The sequence below is a fragment of the Molothrus ater genome, chromosome 1, assembly GCF_012460135.2.
Source record: "Molothrus ater isolate BHLD 08-10-18 breed brown headed cowbird chromosome 1, BPBGC_Mater_1.1, whole genome shotgun sequence".
In the NCBI taxonomy this organism is placed as follows: Eukaryota; Metazoa; Chordata; class Aves; order Passeriformes; family Icteridae; genus Molothrus; species Molothrus ater.
The window spans coordinates 4,518,807-4,529,090 of record NC_050478.2 but is presented as its reverse complement, the minus strand read 5'-3'; positions in this window follow the sequence as shown (position 1 = coordinate 4,529,090).

Here is a 10,284-nt window from a genome sequence, read left to right as displayed (position 1 = left end):
GCCCTAGAGGAAGTTTCAGATGGCCACATCAGATCTGAATTTGTTGTCATGCTTGTTTTTGAAGCTTGTCAAAGTTTTAGCAGCAACACTAATGCCACCACGGCTTTTAATGCTGACACAATTTTAAAGGATTCAGTGCCTAAGAGCTGAATCCCAACGTGCACAGCAAGGACACTAAAGCCCAAATATCAAGGTACCAATCATGTTCTTGTAGCTATAGTGACTGAAGTCACTATAAAAACATACAATAGCCTTTGTATGAGCAGAAAATGGGAAGCAGAAGAAATGCATTTCTGAAAACCGTCACCAAGTTCTCTTTGCTCAGAAAGAAGTGCAGTTAAACAGAACAAGGAAAGGGTAGCACATTCAACCCTCAGGTCAATTCTCCTTCAGAATTCATCAAGAGTTGCATGTCTCTGGTGGATGTGGCATTTTAGGCACCATTGACCAGACACAAAAGAAAACACACCTCCATCTCTCCTTGGCAGACCCATAAGGTTGGTTGCTTTTCTTCCATTTCCCTGGGGTCAGGCAATTACCAGGCCCTTCAAGGTTTCATTTTTTGAGGAAAGTATGTTTTAGGTTCCTGTGGTGATGAAGAAAAGGGTCAGCATTGAAGATTCAGAAGGATCATTTTTGATTAATGGGAACACCCAGATTTCCTGAGGGTGGATGGGGTTGGAGACATCATTTTAAATGGTGGAGTTGGTAATTCTGGACCAGCCCTGCCCAAATCAGCCTCCTGTCCCCCCCATCACTCAGCAGGTGACTTAAAGGGGAGAAAAGGTCAGGTTTGAGCTGGGAAAACACAAATAGAGACAGATCTGAGGAAGACAGTCACTGCAGCTTTCTCCTGGCCTGTGACAGCCCCACAGTGAGTTGTGAGGGCAAACACATCCCATGGTGTCAGCTGCTCTGGAAAGCACCCTGAGCAAGATGAGCTGATTGACTGTCAACAGGCTGACTGTTCTCTCTGACCTGCTTTTCAACATGATCTCTCACCAAAACACCATTTTATCTTCCTTTCAGCTCAGAAAGCTGATTCTGTCCTTCCTCATGTGAAGCTCAGCTCTCAGTCCCAGCTGGATGTCCTGAGCACTCATTTTAGGGGATTAGGAGACAAGTTATGCTGCAACATTTCTCCATGGCAGAGACTCATGGGGTGCACTTATCCAGCTGGATAGGAGTGAAACTTCCAGCCTGCTTTTACTTATCAAGGTGATGTCTACAAGCTGCATTAATTCTGGGACAAAATCTGCCCTGTGAGACTCATGGGCAATGCCCATTTTCAAAACCCTCTCTGTCCTGATGGGATTTAGCTCACCCTACACATTTTACACTGTAAAGTCCATCCCTCACTGAGTGCATCCCAGCACATCTCAGTCCACAATCAGTTGCAAAGTCAGGAAACCTCTGGCTGTGTTTTCTTCACCATTTAGGTTAGGAGATGTAAGATGGATGTTACTCAAGAGAAAGATCCTGTTATCCTGCACTGGCTGCAAACTTGCAAAGAGACCCAAGGAGCTCTCAGGAAAAAAGGAGTGTGAATCAGAGTAACAAACAAGATGCAAGGCAGGACACCACAGCCTCTGGACTTGGGTCCTGCAAAGTTCAGATCCTCTGCAGATCTTCCCATGTTTGTCCTCCTGGACCTGAAATCCTGTTCTGCCTGTGACCTTGGCAAGGAGCTGGGTCCAAAGGTTCTTCAGTTCCCTCTCTGCAGGACTAGGGGCACCAGCACTTGTTTGTGCCCCTGAGCTCTCCAAGTGCTTGCAAATTGTTCAGACACTGAGTACGATCCAAACAAACTGAGCTGGGGGTTGTGTAAACTATCCATGCACATAAATTGGGACATTTAAGAGGGGAAAAGGAAGGTTTTGTTTGTGTATTTTTTTTTTTTATTGCAGGGTATAAACAGGCAGATAAATAATTTACCATGTGTTCCATGTTTTAAGGCAGCCCAGAACCACTCCTGCTGTGTGTTTCAGAGCCCTATTCAAAGTCAGAGACAGGCAAGGGAGCAGCCATACATTTATTTTATTGCTCTGCAATCAGCCAACAAGCTCAAAAGAGTTGAAAGCAAGGATGGGAAAGAACGTGGCCAATCTCTTCACCCAGGTCCCAGGAGGAATCTCTCTGAGCTCTTGGACCAGGGTTCATCTCACCAGCCTTTAGATGGCCACATCATGGATGTCTGCTAAAGGAGAGGTCATGGAAGGCTCCCTGTGTGGAGAGGAGGGCTCATTTCTGCAGCATGAGTCACCTGATCTTGTCTGAACCCTCTAAACATCATCATCCCCTGTGTTCTGGGGAAAGCTGCAGCAGGGCCATGGACTGGCAGTGCTGGTGGGCTGGGACACAGGCTCAGAGGGGAGGACAGGCTTCTGCTTGTTGTCCTGTGCCTCCAGAATCACAGAACTGACTCCTGGGGACTTCAGGTTTAAGAGAATTATATTTCAGCACGCCCAGGTAGGGCTGGATTTGTGCAAGAAGCAACCAGAGAAAGCAGGGTCTTTAAATGTGCTTTTAGAGGTGGTGGGAATGGAGATGCAACCTGAAAAGGTGGCTGAGAAGACTTTTGTTGGATCATTTGGTCTCCTGCCCCTGGGATCCATCTGGATTAGTCAGCAGAGCTCCCAAGAAGGGTTCAGCTCAGCACTACCACCACAGGCTGGGGTTGCATCGTTTCAGCCCCAAACCAACCATGAGATAGGAGAACAAACTAGAAACACCTAATTACCTGCTCTGAACCAAGCCAAGGTGAAAGGGATGCTTGGACACAGACCCTTAGAGCTGTTCATGCAGAGTTTGGCTCAGCATTGGTATTTGTGTAAAATTGCCCATCACCTTCCCAGGGTGTCTCAGCATCACAAAACCTGAGGTTTTCTTAACTGTATTAAGGAAAAGAATTTCCTTTCCCTCCCACCTCTGATTTATGACCTGGTCTAGGATATTTGCTGCTCTAGAAAGGATACAAAATGAAAACCACAAGACAGGTAGGAGCTTTCTCTGGAAAATCCAAGCTCATTATGTCAAATGTCTGGGGGCAGTGTTTCAAGGAAACTCAGTGAAATGCAGGGAAAGGAAAACCCTTGCTCATGTTTCAGTAGGTCACAAGGTGCAATAAATGTCCATATTATTGAATGCAAATATGTGCCCTGGATCAGTCAACTGGCTCTTGCAGTTTGGTTATTCAGTTACAGAGCAATGGTTCTTGCTTTTGCCTTTCCAACAGACTTCTGAAAGATGATCTCGATTTTTTAATTTAGACCAGATTTGTCTCTTTTCAGGAAAAAAAAAAGCCCATGGTATCTATGGTACAAGGCACTGCCAAACCTATTTTGTACAAATTCTCTATTCATCAAGAAGAGGGAACCAGAGCCTGGCAGGAGAGTGGCTGGATGAGGTCTCCCACAAGATCTCTGACCTAAAGGTCAAAACTCTTTAGCCCACTGTATTTTAGCAGCCACAGAATTCAGCTTCCACCTAGATACAGCAAATGTTAGCATAGAACCACAGAATCATAGAAAAAATCTGGTTGGAAGAAACCTCTGGAAATAATCCAATCCATCCCCCTGCTCAAAGCAGGGCCAAATTCAACAGTTGCTCATATCTTTACACTTCTTCAGCCTGTGTTCAGAAATGAGGTCTGTGACTGAGTTTGTTCTCCTTCAGCAGGAACTGTGTAAAAATTCTGCTTTCCAAGACTTAATCCAGGGAGATCTTGGCAGCACAGCAGACTGGGTGACTTTTCCCTATATATTTCCTCACTAGTATTCTAAATATCATCTGAATCCCAGCCCCACAAATTCAGTGGCAGCTATTTCTTTTTCCTCCACGTTAAAGCAGCTGATTATCCTCCAAAACCAGCCCAAAGCCCCCAGTGTCTCACCTTGAGCTTCCCAGAGTTTAATGCACTTTCTGACACTTTGTGACACATTTAGACCTGTGCTCATCCTCCATTTCCAGGCAAAGCTGGTGCAGGCTGCAGCAAGAATTATATAAATACTGACAGGTCAATATCCTCAGCACTTGATTTTTGCTCAGAAAGACGGGAAAGCAACATCAGAGATTGAGAACATTGGTTTGTACTCTGAGGGAGGGGAATGTGTAGTCCATGCTGCAGACTTGGCTTCTCTTGCTGTTCAATTGAAAGTAACAGCCCTGCTTCCATGGCTCTCCCTTCTTTTCATGTTCACTCAGGTTTGAACTGATTATCCCCCATGGCTGCATCCCATGAGTGGCATTTATGGTCCTTCTCCTCCTCCAGCAAGGAGGAGGATCCAACAAGGAGAAGATCCAGCAAGGAGAAGATGGCATGCAGGGTGAAATGTGGGAGCACAAAACCTCTCCTACAGGTGTCTCAGTCCTTCTGGGCACCTGAGGGTGTGGTGGGTGAGAATACTCAGCTGGCTCTGAGGAGGAAAAGCTGGAGGGGGTTTTGGTGTTAATGAAAACATTTTCCTGGCACAGCTGGAAGCAAAACTCCGAAAACTTTGAGTCAATTCCTGAAGCTTTGCTGATGTGGTCTTCTGGGTCCCATCAGCAAAGCTGGTCATAAAATCATTGAATCACAGAACATCCTGAGTTGGAAGGGACCCACAAAGATCACTGAGTCCAACTCCTGGTCCTGCACAGCCCAGCCCACAGAATCAGCTCCCATGGCTGAGAGCACTGAGCTCTGGCAGCCTCGGGGCCAGGACCATTCCCTGGGGAGAATGTTCAGTGCCCAGACACCCTCTGGATATGGAACCTGTCCCTGATGTCCAACCTAAACCTGCCCTGGCACAGCTCCAGCTGTTCCCTCAGGTCCTGTCTCTGGTCCACAGAGCAGTACCTGACCTTCAAGCTGCAGACAGTGGTCAGGTCTCCTCTCAGTCTCTTGGTTGAACAAGACAAGTGACCTCAGCTGCTCCTCATAGCGCTCCCCTCTAGGCCTTGCACCATCTTCAAAGCCCTTAAGCCCTCAGTGATGCCTCAGACCAGGACTTGACCCATAACTGGCATTGCCTGTTCAAGTCCTGCTAGAGCCATGTCAGATAAATCCCTCTGTTTTCCCCCCTGCTCTAATTTATCAACACAACAACCTCACAGAGGAAAGACACATCCTCTGTTTCAATCCAGCAGCTGGTTCTGAGAACATCAGGGTCCCCAGCATTGCTGGATGAGCTTGGTGCTCTGAGAGGTTTGGGAGAAGCCCTTGGTAAAAGCAGCACCACCTTGGCAGGAACAAAGGCACAACAGCAAAGCTCGTAACACACCACAAATGTCCCCTCCAAACTCTGAATTAAACACCCACTCAGCTGAAACGTTTGAATGATGAATATCATCATCTGGGGGCGGGGGGGAGGGAAATCTAAGCAGCTTTATTTTTTCCAGTGCTACAGAAAGAATTTCCTTCCTGCTGCAGATGTGCAGCCGGGGCGCTGGAAACAGTTCCCCGTCAGGTTTGAGCAGCTGAACTCATGTGGCACCAGGCAAGGAGACTCCAGGCCTGGGCTGTCAGCTCCACTATTGAGATTAATGGGCCAGACTTCTTACATGAGTGGAAATAATCATCCCATTAAAAAAAAAAACAAAAAAAACCCCCAAAAAACCCCAAAAAACCAACAAAAAACCACAAACAAACAAAACAACAACAACAAAAAAAACCCACCAAAAAAAACCCCAAAAAACCCCACCAAACCAAAACAACAAAAATCCCCAAAAAACAAAACAAAAAAAAACCACAAAAAAACCCCAACCCCAAACCAAAAAAAAACCATTTAAAAATAGATATAGTTTATAATATATTTTATATATATACATAGTATAGTATATATATACCATATCTATACTATATATTTTTATGTATAGTATATTCTGTATATAATATATATTGTTTATATATTATATATATCTATATTAAACAATATAATATATAAAACATATATATAAAATAGATAATACATAATATATTTATTTATATATTATAATATTATAGTTTATAACATATTATATTTATATATTATAATATATTTATATAAAATATATATATACATACATCTATATACACACACATATATATATGTGTGTGTGTATATATATGTGTGTATATATATATTTTATATAAATATATATATACACACATACACACACACACACACACACACATATATATATATATGCTATAGTTACATAAGGCAACTGCAAACTGGCAGCATGGAGGGAAGGGGAGTGGGTCAGCAGGGAGAGGGAAATGACAGGGTGTAAAAAGAGAAAATCCGGGAGAGGGAGAACACATCCTCAAGGGAATGATATTAATTCGATGAAAGAAGTGTAAGGAAAGCCAAGAACTGTTCAGATAACACTGGAATGAGAGAGAGAGAGAGGAAGATAGTTATATGCATGGATAGATGGATGCACAGATATTTAAGATCTGTGCAAGAACAAGCTCGGTGTGGGACTGAATCAGTGCCCCCAATGCCAGAGATCACTTGGATCAAATACCTGCAAGGGTCAAAAAAGCCTTCAGCAGCAACAGCAAACTTCAAACCACGGACCAAACACAGTCCAGCAAGGGAATGGGTTTTTTCTTCCCCCTTCCTTACTTAGTATTCAGGAGAAGCAGCATTTTTCTGCAGCATTTTGAGAGAGTAAATAATCAGGAGCATGCTGCTGGAGGAGCTGGGAAGGGGGCAGAGAGCAGGGCTGGGAGGCAGGGGATGGCCAGGTGCTGGCAAGGCTCCCCACATGCAGAAGAGGACAGTGGGGACTCTCTCACCCCACAGCGAGCCAGAGCTGCCACAGGGTTTGGGACCATGAGGTCACCATGGCTGGGGGGACCTGCAAGGTGCTGCTGGGCTGGGGACAGTTCAAGGCTTGGCAGAAACCTGGCACTCCACCAGGAGAGATGCTGGGGACTTCTCCCCACCTCTGATCCTTCAAGAAGTACCAGGAACCATTTTTAAGACAAATATTCCCGTTTTCCTGAAAAGAAACAAAAAGAAGAGACCTCATCTTGAAATCAGAGGCACCATCCTTCAAGAGAGGGTTTAAAAATGGAGATAACCCAGAATTTGGTGATGACAGTTTATAAGGGAAATGATTTCTTCATCGAGATTTTTTTGTTCAATCCCTTCCTAATTATTTTTTCTTTGCAATCAGAAACATGAAGCTTCTGATCTGGGAAATAATGCCTTTTTTTTTTTTCCCTGTGGAAAAAAGTTGCATTTTTTCACAGTTCTTCCCCAAAGCTGCTGCTGCTGCTGCAGTAGAACAAATCCCCTTCTGCCTGCACTGGTGAGATGAGAGCAGGGGCTGGGGGACCATCATGTTTCTCTGCATTTCCCCTCAGTGCAGCCATGCAGGGAGAAGAAGAAATAATTCAGAGGTTAAATACTGCCAAGCAGAAAACATCAGCATGTGGAAATCACAACTCCAGGAGCGTGTAAATGCCTTTTTTTTTCTGAAGGAGTTGGTGTCACAGGGGTTGTCTGGCTGCTGGAGAGGGAAGGGTGGTTTGTGAACAGATCCCAGAATTCAAATGACAGGCATTAATGGGCCAGGAATGCTGCAGCTGTGAAATGGGGAAAACAAAACAATTCTGTTTTGCAGAAGGACCTCACCAAAGACGACTCCAACGAGCACACGCTCCACCAATCCATCACCTCCCAGGATCCCACATGAGAAGGTGGGATAATTACTGTAATTTTAATGTACTCCATGATGATTTAAATACACTGGTAAACTAAAAATATCCTGCTTTTCCATGAGGGCTCTGACTTTCTGAGGTAATGCTGCCCCAGAGCTGCTGTGCTTCATGTGCCAGCCCCTTCTACAACCCCTCAGGGTGCCATAAACCTCATCACAGCTTTGCCCTGTGGAAAGTCTTTGCCTCCTGCATTTTGCACACCTCTCCTTTGGAAAAAAAAAAAAAAAAAAAAAAACCAAAACCAAAACCTCTGCTTTTTCTCTTGTAATCTGTGGTAGAGCTGCAGAAGGAACAGAGGATGGAGGAGAGGATGTGAGCAGCAAGGGTGGGAGCAGGGAGCCCGGGCCAGCTGAGTGCTTCAGCATGCTTGGAAGTGTCAGTGAAGCAAATAGTGTGTTTCTAACACAGTCCTGAGTGTTGAAATGCTGCTTAAATTGCCTCCAGAGCTGACATGAAACCTCAAGATCTGGAAGTATCTCCTGTGATTGATTGAGTGGCTGATTGATTTGATTATATGCATTTTATATGTGTGTCTTAGGGCTGGGCTGGGCTGTCCAAACACCATTCCCAGAGCCAAGTTAGGAGCTCTGGGGTATCCAGCCCCAGACTCCAGCTCTGGCTTCTGAGGTCTGCTTGTCTTCCCTGGGCTCTGTGTCCCTTTGCCAGCACTGTGGGATGTCTCAGATGCACAAGGGCATCTCAGATGGCACCAGGCTCCTGTGTGTAGGCACTGAATGCCACCCCCTGAGTCATTAAGGCTCACAGAGATCATATTTTCAAAGTTCCCCTCTGCAGTCACTGGGATCAGAACTTTACCTTAAAAATAAACAACATCCAAAGCCAAGAGTTTCCTGGATAGTCAATTAATTTTTTTTTTTTTTTTGTGGGGGTTGGTTTGGAAGCATTCTGAAATCTGATCCTTGTTGTAAAGTTGGGAATCTTGGCAGCCATGTCAAGAAGCAAAGTTTGTATATTTTGCCTAGAATTGTTTCCACTATATAACCAGGAAATAATAATAATAAAAAAAGAGCTTCTTCTCCTTTAATTTATTTGCAGAGGTCTTCATGGGTCCCTTGCTTGTCCCCCATCATGCTGGAAAGAGGGAAACCTGAGATGAGGTTGGTTCTTGCATCTCTGCAAATGCAAAATTCTTAGATAGAATCAACCTGACTGCTCATGTGAGGTGGCTTTAGCAACACAGAAGTTCACTGGACCATTCCTATGGATATCTTGTTTACTAAATGAGGTGAAACACGATGAGGATCCAGGCTGGGCTTTTCCCAGTGCTGGGAAGGTCTCTGACTTGGAATTGCAGAGTTTTTGGGTCTTGGGGAAAGAGTGGGGACAAATGGGTCAGTTAGGACTGTCAGGTTTTTGTGTTCATTTGTAGGGTCTCCCTCAGGAGACCCCCAGGACAAGCTCAGAGTGAAGGAAACAAAGGATTTCACAAACTCCAGCTGATACAAAACCAGTGACCTTTGTTCTGCTCCTCGGTTGACCACTGAGAAATTATTATTGCAGAGATAAAGATCATAAATTTTTGTGCCTGGCTTTTTTCCTAGATCCTGTTTAACAGTGTTTCTTGGCAGTTTCTTAGTAGATACTTTTTAGCTCTGGCTCTCTTCCTGGAGCTCTGGCAATTAAAGATATTAACATTCAGCTTTAAAAATAGCAAGGAGTGGGTATCCAGCCTCCCCAGATGAACAGCCCTGAATGTGGGGAGAGCCTTCAAGGATGCAGAGCCCAGAGCTGAGCCATGCACACCATGGAGAGGCTGCCTGGTCTCTCAATGCCCTTTTCAGTCCTTGATCCCAGGAATTCCTCACCCTCCCTTCTGCCTGGCAAATTCACACCCATCCCTTCCAGATTTTTCACCCCTTCGCTGGTTTATACAGAAACCCTCATGTTGACAGGATGTCCCTGTCTTTAAGTGCTACAATTTAGGCTGTTCTGCTCCTGGGTAGAGCCACCTACCTCTGCTGTGTTTTCCAGGATGCTGAAGTGTCACTGATGAGCGCAGGGAAGGGAAAAAACCAACAAACAGCAAACCCTCAAAACAAAACCAACAGAACAAAAACCTTCTTCTCCCTCTGCTTGAGCTCTGACAGCATGAAGTGGAAATGACCTGGCTGGTGACTTAGCTCTGAGCTTCCCTGCCTCTCTAAAATACAGAGGAAACACACTGTTATCTCCAGATCCCCAGGGCTGCCCAAGGAGAAGCAGACCCCTGTGGGAGGAAGAACATCTTCATCTCTGCTTCCCTCCTCACTTCTCCATCAGCAGCTGGCAAAAGGGGACAGAAAAACAGACCCACCCCTTGAGAGAGCACAGAGGGAGATGAGGGCTGTGTACCCCAAGCTTCACTGGGAGTCCTGGATGAGTGTCCTTGATGTTACCCAGTGACACTTTTCTTCCAGCTTGTTCAGGGCACTCAGGAGGTGCTCTGGACTCTCCAGCATTTCTCACTGCAGTGAGAATTCTCTGCTGAGGATCATAAAGCTCCCTCCTGGGATATTTGGATGAGGCTGAGGGTGGGCAGAAGCTCAGGCCAGGATGTGGCAGATGGAGGGAAAAAATTCCTGCACACTTAT